The sequence below is a fragment of the Diceros bicornis genome, unplaced genomic scaffold (genome assembly GCF_020826845.1).
Source record: "Diceros bicornis minor isolate mBicDic1 unplaced genomic scaffold, mDicBic1.mat.cur scaffold_256_ctg1, whole genome shotgun sequence".
In the NCBI taxonomy this organism is placed as follows: Eukaryota; Metazoa; Chordata; class Mammalia; order Perissodactyla; family Rhinocerotidae; genus Diceros; species Diceros bicornis.
The window spans coordinates 152,229-166,835 of record NW_026691133.1 but is presented as its reverse complement, the minus strand read 5'-3'; positions in this window follow the sequence as shown (position 1 = coordinate 166,835).

Here is a 14,607-nt window from a genome sequence, read left to right as displayed (position 1 = left end):
GACTGTAGGCAGAGCACCTACATTAATGTCACACCCAAACTCCACATAACAAGTGGGAAACATTCCTCAAGGTAGATTGGAAAATTGTTAGAAAGGGAAAATAGACGCTGAGCAGCAAAAGGTAAAAATAAAAATATACGTCCACTACAGAGTCTAATTGACACACTGGGATTTTTAAAATATGCATTGGTATCTGAATAAGGTTAATATTATTTCAAATATTCTACATTTATATTTTTACGTATGTGTGTGTTTATATCAAAATTTACAACTGGGAAGATACAACTCAGTTATTCTTCAAGTACCTCTCTCTTAATAAAGAAACATGGGAAAATCCAGCGAATACATTTTTATTTGAAGAGAAACTCTAAAATCAAGGATCATATATAAGGTATATTAACTTGCTTGTAACAATTTTTCTGGTAAGAGCTTCAAATTGCAAATTCTCTAAAGTGAATATTTTTTAAAAATATGGTAAATATCTTTATTATACACAGTCTTCTTACATGCTCTCATAATTTGTCCCTGTTAGCGTTCTTGACTGGATACAACAGACTCAAGAAATAATCCTTCTATTTGACGTTTTTAGATCTGGCATCTAACTGCAGATACCATGGTTACAATGTCAAGTGTTAGGCATGAAATTGTAGGCTTTAAAATGCAGCAAAATTGATATATTGGCTTTTTAGGACATTCAACCACATCTGGCCCAGATCACATATTTATTTATGAAGAAATGGTTGTCAGTAAGATAAGGTGATGTAGACCATTAATTATAGATGAAGCCAGGAGATAAGGAAAAAGATGATTATTTATACAACCTGGTTCCAGAGTGCTGTACAGTGCAAGAGCTAATAAAACGGCTCTAATAACTTTGAACCCAAGAGGTAATTTACATTTTATTAGGTGGAAGAGATTTGAAATTGTTTGTTGCAGAAGATTAAAAAGAAAGAAAATAAAGAGAAAGAGACTGAAGCCTAAATTAGAAATGAGATTCATGATTTTCCTTTTGATCCACAGAAGAGCAGCTGTCTGTAGTTCATTATAACTTCATATAATGTCCCCTCAGGTTGTTGTAAAATTGACTCTTTAAACGTGATGATGGTGAAAAATGGTGTCTAAAAAAAAAGATTTCTTTTTTTTAACATTACTGTCTCCTGCAGCATTTTGCTAATGTGATACACAATAAAATTATATCACTCATGCATTATTTAACATCACACCCCCCAGATTTCCATCTCTTGATTTTAGGTGACTCACATGCCCAAAAACAGAACAGCCCCAGGCATTTTAGATTTTGAATATAAATCACCTATATAGTCTAAGAATGTTATTTTAAATAAAATACTCAATTGTCTGCCCTCTATTACATGTGAAAGAGAATATGTATTTTTGATTAATTATAACTTCATTTACATATTGCAATATTTCTTTTGTTCATTGAACAAATTTTTATTGAATGCCCGTTGGTACAGATGTTATGATAGGGATATAGGATATTGTTTAATTTAATTAAAAAATCATTAACTCCTAGCATATTCCATACCTCCCATGCTGGCACTTGAAAGAAATACTTTGATAACTTGCTGGTATAAATTAAAATATTTACAGAGATAAGATATCCATTCCACATTCAAAATGGCCCGGGACTTTAACATTTAAGTTGCAGAGGGAAATATGTTTATGTGCCCAAACCATGTAATTAAGTAGGAAGATTTATACAGTGGTGTGTGTGCTGGAGTCAGCTTATTCTGGCTCAAGAGAACTGTTGTAAGAATCTCTTTCAAATCCACGTTCACTACTGTCAAGTTACTGACTTGAAATTGGCCATAGTAAGTATTTACACCAGCGAAATTGTAAATGCAGCAAACCAGTGGTTTTTGTTTTGTTTTGTTGTTTTCAGAGGGCCAGTTGTTAGACATTTACCAGTGCACCGCTGGATTCATGCAATATTGTTTAGAGAATCACGCACACAAATAAAATGCAATCTTGAAAGAGCAACAATCCTTTTGAAAGATTTCCAATGTTGTAAATGTTGTACCAAAATAACGTTACATTAAAATAATATTGACAAATTATATATTTGGCGTTTACCTTAAAATAATCCATCTCACCTAAAAAAATGAGTTGGTATGGTGATAGGAAATAGATAAAAGAAACTGGTAAAAAATATTAATATTTTTAAAGTTGGGTGATTAATATATAAGTTCATTTTCCATTTTTATATTTGTGAAGATTTCCATAAAAACATGTTAAAAATAACTAAGAAAAAAGTCAATATGCGTATACATATATATATTCACTGATATATACTCATATATGCATGTGTGTATATATATTTACATTTTTTATTAATAATTATATGTATTCATAGATAAGTAGTATATTCTCAAAAATAAAGACCATATAAATATTCTCAAAAATAAAGACAAAGCATTTGCTGTATAGACAGTCCATTATTTTCTTAGTATTTCTCTGTATCAGGAAGTTATAGTTTGTAGTTTAATTATGAAAAGAATATTTTTCATTAATCTCAAATATTTCCTTAACTATGATTCAAATCTCATCTGGGAACAAAAAGAAGGGACCAAATTTTCTTCTTAAGTAAATGTATGACAAATAAAAGCACCAGAGGTTATAGTTTAATATTATCTTAATAGAGGTATTAAGGGCTTGTATATTTCAAAACCCTGTAAGATTGATGAGGTCCTTTGCATACTATTGAGTCCAACTATTTTATTTTGTGAATGAAAAAAAACAAAACTTAAAAAAGAGCAGGGATTTCTTCCAAGTTAGTTAACTAAGTTCTTGCTACTCAAAGTGTGGACCAGCCCCAACATCTCCTAGGAGCTGGTCCCTACCCCGGAACAACTGGAAGGGAATCTCTAGTTAAACAAGACCCCTAGTGATATACATGCGCTTCAAAAACTGAGAAGCACCCAACCAGGCAGTAACAAATTTGGGCTAGAAATCAGGTCCCCTAACTCTTTCTCTGATTCCCCCATCTCATTATACCACACTCCCTAGGGAGTGGATGAACTTCCTTTTGTTAATCATAACAGGAATATAGCCTTTCCTCATTCTATTTGTATTTTCCTCGTCTAGGTTATGTTTGTGCAGACATATGCAAATACTGGAGAGGCAGCAAGAGACTTCTGCCAGGTTTTGCCTATTTCCTTCAATCTCGGGTTGGTCATTTTATACAAGGACCATGTTGATATTCTGCAACTCGAGAAAAGTTACCATATGCTAAAAGAATCGGCACTAGGGACAGCAGTGATCTGTGATGATGATGATGGTAAAAAAAAAAAGTCTGCACTCTGCATGACAGAAAAGGAGTCACATAGATTCATCAAGATTCATACGTTAATGAGTTTGAGAAGAACTGAAAACGCTGTGCTAGTGGCCACATACTGCCCTTAAAGGGGTGTATAACCTTTCCCCTGACCTCAATAGCACTCTCTTTATTTAAAGAAAAAGCGCATGTGGAAAGCACATGGTGTCGAGAACGCAGAGCTTCTCGGACAGAGAGCCTTTGAGAGAATTCAGACGGGAGGGAGCTGCCACGGGTTAAACCGGTTACCCCACACTAAACTTAATTGACGAATAATTTATAGAAGCCAAGAAATGTTAATTGAACAATGAATCACTTAGACTGAAGGATAAAATGCACCTGGATTGATCACTAGAAAGCAAACAAGATTGAAAAGAGCTTAGGAGGACTTGAGTACCTTGAAACTTAAAGCCGCTAAATAAAGAACGTCATGACAGCAGGACTAGCAAACACTGGAGAGAGAAACTGGCAGAGCTCGTGGGGTCCCAGTGCATGGCTTGACGGCAACAGGTGTTTGTGCTTTTGTTCAATTCTTTCGCGGAAGTAGGGCACTGGGCTAGGAGAATTCTACCATATTTTTTTAACCATGTTCTTCAAACACTATTTCTTTTTTCCTTCAGGCATGCTACCCCCAAGAAATTAAGACAACTGTCATTTCAATATTTGGAACACACAGGGTGTGGTGGGCATTAATTAATTTCCTACAAGGCTCAAGAAGCTGTTCAGGTTACAGTTGAGGGGATGGCTGATGAGAGAGAGGAGTCAGGCTTGGTCATCAGGCCAACAGAAATTGGTACAGAATTAAACACAAATCTGAGTGCAACGCCTGGAGGGAATTCTGGTCAAATAGTGTTAGCGTAAGCTTGCCAAATTAAGTAACGTGACAGCAACAGGAAAAGGATACTAAACAGCAAAACACTCAGTTGAGTTAGGATCTGCCATCATACCTGTTTGTCACTGAAAATATAATTGTATTTATACAAGAGCAATGTTTATTTTATTTATTTATTTATTTATTTATTTATTTATTTATTTATTTTTGAGGAGGACTAGCCCTGAGCTAACATCCAATGCCAATCCTCCTCTTTTTTCTGAGGAAGATTGTCCCTGGGCTAACATCCATGCCCATCTCCCTCTACTTTGTATGGGGGATCACCTGCCACAGCATGGCTTGACAAGCGGTGCATAGGTCCTCACCCAGGATCTGAACCTGCGAACCCTGGGCCGCCAAAGCAGAGCGTGTGCACTTAACCACTATACCACCCGGCTGGGCCCTTATTATTTTTTTAAGCAAGGATTGTTTAGAAATTTTGATGAAGTTTTGCTTGTTTTTAAGGTAATGTGGTATGACTGGGTCACAGTTTGCTAGTTTTCTAACTCTCTCCAAGTTCTGGTATGGATCCTGGTAAAATAATCTGAGAGACTTGCTTCAGTCTTTGACGTTGGAATGACAGATTTGCTGAGCCTTTCTTTTCCCTGAGAGACAGCACGGGGCAGCAGGGAGATCTCGGCAGGGGGGAAAACTCTGGCTCTGCCCTTCTCAGCTACTAGCCACAAGCAATAACCACGTCTAGCTGTCAGCCTCCTCATCTTTGCATCTCAGATCATCCTTCACCAGCTTGCTGTGGAGACTAAATGAGATGATAAAAGTAGATTGTTCTGCACAGTGCCTGGCATACAAAATGAGAAAAAATCTAAAAGCTCTTTTCTCCCTTCCCTCCATCTGTGATGGAAGATTTCTTCAAACACAAATCACCCAGAAGTGGCTAAACGAAGTGATTTATGGGAAAACAATAATTTCCTCCATTTTGAATAATTTACTACTACGAATTATTGAGTGTGTCACTATGACCATCTAGCTAACTATTCCCAAACAAGGGTATATGTGTGCTCACATTAAAAAACAAAAAAAGTCAAAAAAAGGAAATCCAAATAAAACAAAATTTAAAAGAAACAAAAGTCAAAATTACAGAAAATTTAAATAGTTTTCTTAAATGTTCAGAGTTTGGTCTCCTCTTCTCTCCCAGCTATATTTGTCTGTAAGGTTGACCTCAATTTAGTGATCGTTCTTACTCTGGGATGCGATAACCTTACGTTTATGGAAAATTGCTTTGAATTTTCTTAAGGTGATAGCCATTCGAGCATAAACATGCACTGTCATTTGTTTTGGGCTCTGTTTTGCCAGGAGAGGTTGTGCATCTTTCAGAAAGCATGTTTCCCTTTCACTGCTTGTGTTTTCTAAGAGATCAGCCTGGCAGTGTTATTTTATGGGTTACTTTATGCTTTGTGATTTTCCTGTGATTGACTTCTTGCACTTAAGCTAAAGGGACTTACTGATGTTAACTGAGGTTGTTTCATTCCTGTAAAAGCTCAGGCTTTAACTAGGCAAATCTCAGGTGGATAAAGATGCTTCACATTCTACACTGCATCAGGATATGCATAGGATTTTACAGCAAGGGGTTTGGAGAACAGTTAGGAAAAGTTAAATAGATACACATTTGTTAACATCATTCTTCACTTCGCTGTGTATTTACAGTTTGTTGAGAACATACTTCTTGACCCCCAAGAATGATGATGAAGTGACTAATTTTCTTTGTGTCACAGTTGCCTCATTCTAACATGAAAGATTTAAACTAGATGAGACAATGACTTAATAAATGTGAAAACTTTTGTCAAATCTAAAGTGTCTGTAAATATGTATTAGCCAGCCTCCAAGATGGTTCCAGTAATCTCTGTCTCTTGTATTCACGTGCCTGTGTGGTGCCCTCCCATATTAAATAGGACTGGCCTGTTGAACCTACAGGATATCATGGAAATGATGGTGTGTGATTTCCAAGGTTAGGTCATAAAAGATATCACAGTTTACACCCTGATCTCTTTCAGATCACTTGGTCTAGGGAAAGCCAGCATCTACGACATGAGCACACACAAGCAGTCCTAAGGAGAGACCCAGACATCACGATCATAATCTCATGAGAAACTCTGAGCTAAAACTGCCCGGCTAAGCCAATTCCAAATCCGTGACCCACACAAACTGTCCAAAATAATAAATCTCTATTGTTGACATGAGCCAATAAATTTGGGGGCAATTTGTTATGTGACTATAGTTAACAAATAGGAAATGGTGGTTCATTCATTCATTCATTCAATGTGTGTAGAGCATGTTGTACCAGACACTGTAACGGAAGGTTGGATACAAAGATAAACAAGCACTCAATTCACTGAGAAAGAAAAATGTGAAAAAAAAAACTAAAAAATGTTTTACTTGGCACACTTGACTTTGATTGTAAAAGCACCATTGCTGTAATTCTTTAATCTATGATTAAGTAGCATTTATATAATCCTTGGGCAAACACAAAGTAGAAGGAAAGAAATTTCCCTCAGCAACCTGGATAAATGCACTGTGATTATTACTACTTTCATTTTCTTTCAAAATGTGTCCAGGCTAACTAATTAATTTGATCAAAAGCATGTCTCATGAACCAGAGTCAAATGCCCAATCCTTGGCCAGAGAGTTTTCCATTCCATGGCCAACACCAAAGCTCCTTAACTTGGCTTCCCTCTTCCTCAGAAGACAGGCCAAGAGAAGGTGTCACAATCAGCAGAAATAGGAAAATTAAATGCAAGCAAACCAACACAGTGAGCAAATAAACCCATCATTATATATATGATGTGCGCCTTATGAAATTTTGAAACTATCTATAGCAAGTTAAAATTGTTACATAAACTTACCTGAGTTTCAAGAATTACAAGGAGTTGTGCACAAAGACACCATGTTGATCACTGATCCAAATGATGCATTTTACAGACGTAGCAAAAGTTACAGATAAAGTAGCTTACCATCAGTCACAGAATTAGTTAATTCAAGAAGCAGAGATATAACACAGAAGTCCAATGCAGATGATTTTGCAAACTCCCTAAGTGGCTTCTTTGGCAGTTTAAGAATCACAATAACAGGGGCCGGGGCATAGTGGTTAAGTTCATGCACTCCACTTCAGCGGCCCAGGGTTTGCGGGTTCAGATCCCAGGCGCAGACCTCTGCACTGCTTACCAAGCCATGCTGTGGCAGCGTCCCACATATAAAGTAGAGGAAGACGGGCATGGATGTTAGCCCAGGGCCAATCTTCCTCAGCAAAAAGAGGAGGATTGGCAAGAGATGTTAGCTCAGGGCTAGTCTTCCTCACCAAAAAATAAAATAAAATAAATAAGAAACACAGTAACAGAAATGTGGCTGAACTCACTGCTCTGTAAATTCTAATTTAGGTTGATGACATAAACTTCTCGCTGTTCCCTTAGTGGGAGTGTCAAATGTCTATTTGATACACATTATACCAAAGAGCAAAACAATTTCTTTCTTATGCCACAAGAAGAGATAATCTTGTGGATTTGACAATGTCACGTCAGAAAGCTGTATAATACTCCCTCAAAACTACACTTTAGAGAGCATCAAGAACAGAGATGTTGCCACAGGGCAATCAGACCCTAGAGTACGACTTTTCAAACAGCAGTTGTTCCCACATTTAGAGTCAAATAAACAAGATCTGTAAGGCTCCTAGAAATGAGGTGCTGGAACTGGGTGTGCTTTGATATTCAAAACTTTTCCAGAGGGAGAAATTGACAGTCTGACAACAGCATACGTCAGAGTTTTTCACGATTTGATATTGCTGGGAAGGTAGAGCTCCGAGCCTGGAGTAGCCAGGTTTCACATTTTTCTTTCGTAATACAACTTTAGGCTATAGCATAGTGTCAAATGAATTCAGTGATCTTCTTGATTGTTTTATTCTTAGAGAGTACTATTTACAGTTCTCAGGTTTAAAATTAATATTCAATATGTCACAGAAACAAATACGGAAATATTACTTTCCTCATAATTTCAGTGTACAAATAGTGTTATTCTATTTATTAATCTAATGAAAAAGACAACAATCTTCACTTTTTCTTTGATTAACTCAAACAAACTAAACCTCCCCTCAGAAAAGTTTTATCTACAACTCAGTTATAATTCACATTTAAAACCACTTCAAAATTTAATAATTCTACTTCATTTTTATAGTCTTCAAATGTATGACTTAACAAGCAACACCTTTCCAAGTGCTTAAAAATAGTTTTTAAGAATGTAGCAAATTAAACTTATGAAAATAGTTACTCAAATTATTTTGATTATCCCAACATAGTTTAGAGTAGTGGCCAAATTCCTTTATATTTTTCCTGCTGAAATCAGAAGTCCAAAATCAATTGTGCGTTTTAAATTGTAAATTTTAATCTAATAAAATCTCGATAGTCTATGTCAAATTCTCTTAAATGTGATAAACATTTAAAATGCCAATTACATATACTATTCTTAACCCTAGCGCCAAAGTAAGAATTCTTTAGGTTTGGTTTATTTTGTCATTTTATTTTCAGCTTTAACCGTTTGCATACTGGAAAGATACTTATCTAATAAGGAAATATTTTGATCATCTCAGGTGTGTTGGTTGCCATCTCAATAAGCTATGGGGTCACTGATCAGCCAAAAGAAGTGCTCAGGTCTGGGCCGGAGGGGCTGCACATCCAGAGTGATTCCTCCCCCACCAAAGAGGCATGCACTGAGCCATTTTCCATATTCACTTTGCAAACTGAGGAGTCAAAGCCCATACTTTTCAGATAGGATGCTAACTTTCACAAGTTAAGAGTTAAAATTCTATAATTCAATACTTTATTTCACTATATGAATATGTAAATACAGCTAAAATTGCAAATAACTGAAGTCTTTACTGAACTTCTTATTTTTTCTTTCTCTTCATTTTTCATATTCACAATTCTTTACAGTTACCTTAACGACACTCGATTATATTTTCCATGTGTCTCATAACTTTGGTGATGCACAACTCTAATGTCACCAAATGAAATGTGGAAGAGAGGTTTATAAAATATCAATACAGCAGGACAAATCTACTGAAAGCCCTACACACACAACTGTAGGACTTTCAGTAGATTTAATACTATCGTTGGGTCTCTCCTCCTAGAATAGTTGAGCAGAGTTGGCCACCTATGGATGCTTATAAGACACTTTGCCACCATAGGATCTGTCAGAGTGATGATGCATTGTTTCATCCATTCTTCACACCATTCCTTTTGACTGGATAGTATATATTTCCTTATTTAAATGTTTTATAATTATAATAAACAAAAGTATTAATTAAACTTGTGAATTTAACATTAAAAGGAATCTTAATGGAGTTGAATACTGTCTCAGAGGCACAAAGAAAAAAATGGGAATTAAATTATATACACTAGAAAGGTTATACTTCTAGTGCCATTTCAGTGACAAAGAACAATTTCTTAAAAGGGATAGTCCTCGTGAGAATGTTGTCCTGAGAAATAGGCCACTTTAACTACCAAGAGAGTGCTCAGCAGAGCTGTGTGCTTCCCTCTCGTATTAGTTTGTTAAGGCTGCCATGACGGAGAACCACAGACTGAGTGACAAACAACAGAAATTTATTTTCTAACACTTCTGAAAACTGGAAGTCTGAGATCAAGGTGTCGGCAGGGTCATGCTCCCTCTGAAGGCTCTGGGGAAGGATCTATTCCAGGCCTGTCTCCTAGCTTCTGGTAGTTCTTTGGCTGTGGCAACATAACTCCAATCTTCACATGGAATTCTCCCTGTGTGCTTGTTTGTCTCTGTGTCCAAACTCTCCCCTTGTATAAGAACACCAGTCATATGGGATTAGAGCCTAGCCAAATGACCTCATCTTCATTAATCACATCTGCAACAAACTTATTCCCAAATAAGGTCACATTCTGAAGTACTGGGAGTTAGGACTTCAACATATGAACTTTAGGGGGACACAATTCAACCCATAACCCCTCTCCAGTGCTGTCTAAGAGCAGAAGGACCTCAGAGTTATTTGAGACTGACGAGAGCAAGCGGCAAGTCATCATCACTCTGGGAGTGGAATGGCTTGAGACCTGAGATTTAAACATCTTTCCTGGAGGTGAAACATCTAATGCAGGGGTACGGGAGATGCTCTTGAGTAACAAGTCACTGACTTGGACATGAGGGGATATTTAAGAAAGCAGTAATGCAAAATATTTTTCCATAAATGAAGAACATGTTTTCATATTTTAGAAAGAGTTTAAGGAGATAGAAAATTTTTCTGAAGATAACCTTACTATTTGCAATTCTTAGCCCTGTTTCAACACAGCTTAGGACCCTTAAAAGAGAGAAATTCATCTATCCATTTAGCTTAGATATTTCTAGAAGTAGGTAAATGTGGTCACACTAAGAAAAAGCACTATAATTACCTACCATTGGATCTATTAAAACAGATTACTAAATTATAGAAATTAAATTAAGATCCCTCTGATTTCTAGAAGAAGGTGTCTCCAAAGTGTAAACACCATGATTTGGCAAAAGCTGAGTTCTGTCATTATATTTTTACCTTATTTTTATTCTATGATCTATTTTGTCCTGCTAAATCAAGAGAACTGAAAGACATATTGCACTTTGATTCAATGAAGTCAGAACATCTGATTCCACGCTCAGCCTAAGTACCAGAGCCCCCTGCTCTACCCATTGTCCCCCAAATATGTTTTGTACATCCTTATCTTAGCTTAAGTTGACATCTGTGGCCTTGCCCTATTCAGAATCATTGCATGTATTACTATTGAGGTCTCTATCATGTCAATAAACGACCATATATTCTGGGAACTCACGAAGGACACAGAGTAAATTAAAATTGTTGTAACATTATATTCTCCCGTCCAGCAGTAAAATCTCTAGTGTCTCATGTATTGGGAAGGCAAAGTCTTAAATACCAACCTGGGAGTCTATGCTTATCCTGAAGATTTCTCAACCCCTCTCACAATTTTACTGATAATGCTTTAGTAAAAGCAATCTCCACTCCAAACCTGTACAAGGCAGGCTGGCTTGAGGGACCCTGACACGGTGGACAATGCAATGGCCATGCCCCAACAGGGCAAAGTGGAGCCCAATTTTAGAAGCACGGATAACCTCTTCCAATATCACGAGAATCTTCTGCCCCAGAACTGAGAATCTGATCACATTAATTTCAATTGCATTCCTGCCCGTATTAACTATTTTTGTGACCTTGCTGTGCAACTGGATGTGGCTTAGCCGACGCTGGTGTCTGTTTCAGTTGGTTTTCCAGTCTTCGGTTTGGATCTTGGCTTTGTCAAACCTTAGCTTGCAGTTGTGCGAGCACACGCCCCGCAGCTTTAGCTCTTCTCTTCTTTCCTCACCAGTCTGGATCTCCGGGAAAGTCCAAGGGCTTGTCTCACCTTCACTGCAAAACCTGAGGGAGGTGGCGCCCAGATTTTTGGATTTGGGACTGGTGCTCTGCTGCCCCCTCCTGGCCCTAGGCCATACTTGACATTGAAGAACAACCTCTTCAAAAGCCAAGCATTTCTAAAGGAGCTTTTCTTTCCAGAACTCAATCAAACATCTATAAAGTTGACTAATAAAGAGAAAAAGCCTAATACATATTGAGAACTTAAATTCCCAGCCACCACGCTTGGACTTTTGTGCATATTCATGATTTAATCTTCTTAACTTCCTTGTGAGATAACTGTTATTATAACTCACTAGATAAATTGTTTTCAGGGAGAATTGGAGAGATTAGATAATGTGCCTAAGAAATCAAGCATAGGTCATACCTGGGGTTTTGCTTTTTTGGTAACTGTTCATACCTGCTTTTCTCTGACTCAGGGCACAGGTTCACTAACTCTCTTGGCTCAGAGTAAATTCTTAAATGCCCAAAATACCATTTTATCATTCGCAGCAACGGGGTTAAAATTAAGCTATGTACGAATTTGGGCTACAGTTCAAATTGTTTTTTCTACTATTTTCAGGACATAGAGAAATACTACAAAAGAAAATAAACATTGGATAGAAAGTCAAAAAGCCTGGATATAAATTTCAGGCTGTTGCTTGGGCAAGTCAATACACAGCCTGAGTCACAATTCCCTGAAATGCAAAACAGAGAGCACCCTCTTTCTGCCTCAGCAAGGAGTCGTGTGGATCACACCACAGTGTGGGGAACTTAGTGCACGCTCTGCAGAAGTGCCGGCACTTCTTGCGTGTCTCATTCTAGATTCCCCAATGTACATACGCATAGTGACTTTAATAAGGATCATAGATTATGCGTGAGAGAAAGAACACCGGTATTTCCTATTAAACAACAGTGGGCTTATATTGAAAAATTCAAACATTAATAATATTATAGCAATCAATATGCAAAGGATGATGTAAACAGTAGAAAGGAAAATAATTCTTGATGCAGGAGCTTACTCAAATGAACAAGCATGAACCTAAATGCTTTTTATTATTTTAATTCAATAAGTTATAAGACGACTACAACTGCCGCTACTATTACTACTACTCTTATTATAAGGTAGAAAAGGGAAGAAATTATGTTACTAATTTTGCCTCTTTATGTATAATAATCACGTAAGATGTTTACAAACTTTCTACAAGAAACATATAGAAATCATTGTAATGGTTATACAATATGCAGTCAACTTTTTTTCTGGGAAATATTATTAGCAACAAGGTTGACTTTTCTCTCCCATTTATGTTATTCCCATGAGAATTAGTTCCCCTGTGGTTAGTGTTTTGTTTTCACTGAAATTTAAAATGGAAAATAAGTAGATTATTTCAAAAACAGTGGTCCTGTAAATTAATCCTTATGACTGTAGAACAATGTAATCTATATTATCCAAGGCTATGTTCAAGAACCTCATAAGCTGTTTTCTGCCTCCCTTCTTATATCTCTCAACCTATTGCATCAGAAAGACCTATGCAAAATCCAATCTCACCAATTCACTCATTTTTTAAAAATACTTTTAATTTATATCCATTGCTTGCAAGGTAAAGTCAAATCTCCTTTGAGGGACGTATGATTCTTTTCATGATCAAGTTCCTGCTTCTCTCTTTAGCGCTCTTCTACCACTCCCCACTTGCACTTTACGATTCAGTCATATCAAACCGATGGCATTTCAAGATTATGACGTCACATCCATCTGTCTTTGTCAACTGCTCACCCTTCTTTATTCCTGGGCTTCTCTACAACCCCTTTCATCCTTTAGAGAGTTTTTATTCAGCCTTCAAGAGCCAGAATCTCTGCAAGAGAACTTTCCAGGAAGTCATCCCTAACCTTCCTCACCAATCTAGGCTCCACTAGTCACAATGATAAATTATATTTGGTTAACAATTTAATTCTAGCTCTGGGCTAAGCATGGCACATACATTAATTATGTAATCCAGACAATAACCATATGAGTAGTTAATATTATTATCCCTTTGTGTATAATGAAATAAAAACACAGAAAAGTTAATCAACTTGGCAAAGACCACACAGCTACTCAGTTGCAAAGCTGAGAATCCAAATTCCGTTAGTTTAGCTCCCGAATCCATCAGCTTTAACATCTCTGCAGACACTATTTTTCACGTACAACACTATACTGAAATGACCCCTTCAAATAGTCATCTCCCCACCAAGATTTACCAGGAGAAAAAAATCAGGTCATTCATGTTTCTATCTACAGCATATCATATGTTATAGCGTTCGATAAATATTTGTTGAGGCTAACCATGCTCTATTTTTTAAATTATGTTATTTTTCAATTACATAGAGCTTTTCAAGGGGAAAATGTATACTTATTGGAGTAAAGAGTATATAATATAAAATGTTCTTCTGAAAAGAATTTGAGATAAGTCAATAAAACCCATGTACATAGTAAGGCTATTAAATTTGCAGATAATAAAATAAAATGTGTAGTTTTCTCAACATTTTTATAACCCGATGGAATAATATGATGAAAAATTTTATGAACTCAGAGACTCTAATACACCTTCCTATGGGAGGCTTCTCTTTCCCTGACTGTTTAGAATCAATGATGCAGAACAAGCGAATAGATCAACCTCTAAGAGTAATGATTAAACATCAAGTCTAACTCTGAACTTCTCAGCAACAAAAGCAAAGTATGAAATATGATATGCATGTGTCTCCATTATAATGAAGCAAACTTTTAATTCAAATCATAATTTTAATAGTAAATTAAGTAGTAATCATAATCGTAGCATTTTAATAGTAGGTATTTATATTGATTTTTAATTATACATTAATATATTTCCAAGTTATTTGGATGAAGCAAAAAATATTAAAAAATATATATCTTTCTCCTTAAACAATATGACTATATACAAGAAAAGATTATATATAATATCATATGTATATACTTATTTTATGATAAACAGTATATAATTGTATACA